This window comes from Macrobrachium nipponense, chromosome 13 (genome assembly GCF_015104395.2).
Source record: "Macrobrachium nipponense isolate FS-2020 chromosome 13, ASM1510439v2, whole genome shotgun sequence".
In the NCBI taxonomy this organism is placed as follows: domain Eukaryota; kingdom Metazoa; phylum Arthropoda; class Malacostraca; order Decapoda; family Palaemonidae; genus Macrobrachium; species Macrobrachium nipponense.
This window is the reverse complement of record NC_087206.1, coordinates 74,788,692-74,791,440: the sequence shown is the minus strand read 5'-3', so window position 1 is coordinate 74,791,440 and position 2,749 is coordinate 74,788,692.

The following is a 2,749-nucleotide window of genomic DNA, read 5'->3' as shown; positions in this document are numbered from 1 at the left end:
ACACATGCGTGTGTGCTTTTTGTATCACATCACCCATATTTATATACTACAATCATTAAAGCTACAAATGTTTATTATGCAGTTAGCACCACTTCGGGAATAAAGTTTTTACGCTGCATGGAACTAATGGTTATTCAGCAACGGAACTAACGGCTTTACGTGATTTCCGAACCACGTCGAGAGTGATCTTCTATCACCAGAAGTACACATCTCTCACCCCTCAGTGGAAATCCCCAAGAATCGAACTCGCGGCCACCGAGAAGGCACGCCAACACCATATCGACCACGACACTAAGGCGTATATGTATATACTCGAATTCGATAATAAAAATCACTTTCTATGTCCTTCTTTACGCTGAATCTATCTTTCTCTCTTTCCCTCCATATCTGCATATGAAAATAAATATTTTATATCAATGATATAATCTCATTTTCATCTACTACAACTAAATTTTCAATGTTCCAAATACCTAATGAAACTGCTTCAGAAAAGAGTGTATGACAACTGAATGATAATCTGTCTAACAACTGAGCTGCATCAGCGTCATCGGCAAATCATGGTAAAAAGGTGACACGGTGCCCTTTGCGACATGAATTAATTCCCTTTATCCCTTCCTTCTTTCTCACCTCGGGTGTTATTCTTTCATCAGTCCTGGTAATGATTTCATTTCATTTACGCAGTGACCTCATCATCCATTTCACATACCCCGTGTCTCTCTACCAACGGTTATTCAAATGAATAAGTCGTGTCTCTCACTCAACGCTTATTCAAATGAACACATCGTGTCTCTCTCCCAATGGTTAATCAAAGGAACACGTCATATATCTCTCACAACGGTCAATCAAAGGTATACGTCGTGTCTCTCTCCCAACGGTCAGTCAAAGGAACACGTGGAGTCCCTCTCCCAACGGTCAATCAAAGTAACACGTCGTGTCTCTTTCCCAACGGTCATTCAAACGAACACGTCGTGTCCCTCTACCAACAGTCAATCAAAGGAACACGTCGTGTCTCTCTCCCAAGGGTCAGTCAAAGGAACACGTCGTGTCCCTCTCCGAACGGTCAATCAAAGGAACACGTCGTGCCTCTCTCTCAATGGTCAGTCAAAGGAACACGTCCTATCCCTCTCCCAACGGTCAATCAAAGGAACACGTCATGTCCCTCTCCCAACGGTCATTCAAACGAACACGTCGTGTCCCTCTCCCAACTGTCAATCAAAGGAACACATCGTGTCTCTCTCCCAATGGTCAGTCAAAGGAACACGTCGTGTGTCTCTCTCAACGGTCAGTCAAAGGAACACGCCGTTTCCCTCTCACAACAGTCAATCAAAGGAACACATCGTGTCTCTCTCCCAACGGTCATTCAAACGAAGACGTCGTGTCATTCTCCCAACGGTCAATCAAAGGAACACATCATGTCTCACTCCCAACGGTCAGTCAAAGGAACACGTCGTGTCTCTCTCCCAACGGTCAGTCAAAGGAACACGTCGTGTCCGTCTTCCAACGGTCAATCAGACGAACAGACCGTGTCCCTCATAGTGATGAATGCGTAGGGTTTGGTTACGAGTAACTCAAAAAGAAAAATAGAGTACTAAGAAGAACTAACCCAAATTGAAAAGAAAATAGGTATAATGAATATAAGTGAAACCTGGTATTCCAAAGAGACTGGGAATGATGATCAAATAAAAGGGTTCCAAACTTATAGATCAGATAGAAAAAATAGGAATCAAGGGGGAACCGCAATATATGGGAAAGACAAAAAACAAGGAAAAATATATGAGAAATATAGTAACTCAGAATGTGAACTAATAGCGGGTAGAATTTGAATCTGAAAAATTAATGAACATAGTAATATATAGACCCCCTAATACTAAAGAGTTTGACATAATAATAGAAAAATTGGATGATATATGTAGAAATCGCAAGGACTTGATTATTCTCCTATCCGGAGACTTTAACTTTCTTTTGTAGACTGGAAAGAACGAATAGGAGATTGTGGTTGTATTTATACATATAAAAAAGAGAGTAATAGTAGTGCAGAAGATAAGAGGCAATTCGAAAAGCTATTAGTTATGCTACTAGAATACAACATTCAACAAATAAATCACCTGCCAACAAGAAAGGAAAATACTTTAGACCTAGTATTTGTGAACGAGGTGAATTATGTTAAAGAAATAATAGTTTATAATGCGAGTATTTCAGACCATAATGTCATAGAATTAACAGTCCATTCCAAAGCAAGTGAAAACAGAGATAAGCAAGAAATGAAAAAGTGGGAAGGATAAGGAAAATACAACTTCTTCAGTAAAAATACAAAATGGTCAGAAATAAATGAAGAATTAAACAAAGATTGGGATAACATTTTCGTAAGTGATGACATAAAGGTAAATACGGAGATATTATATAAAATATTAGAGAAAATAGTGGATAAATATATACCGAAGAAGAAAAGTAAACATCAGTCATGCATGCCAAGAGACAGAAGGATCTTGTTCCAGAAAATCAGAAAGTGGAAAAATGGTCTTGCAAAAGAAAAAATTGCATGGAAAGTTAAAGAACTAAAAAGTAAGATAGAAAATGCAGAACAAAAGATTATACAATCAAAAGAAAATGAAAAACTGGACTTGGAAGAAAAAACCCTAGTTAATATCAAGCAAAACCCCAAACTATTATACTCATATGTGAAAAAGATGAATGAAAGAAGAATAGAAATAGGCCCTATAAGAATTGAAGGGAGATTAACGAATGAAAA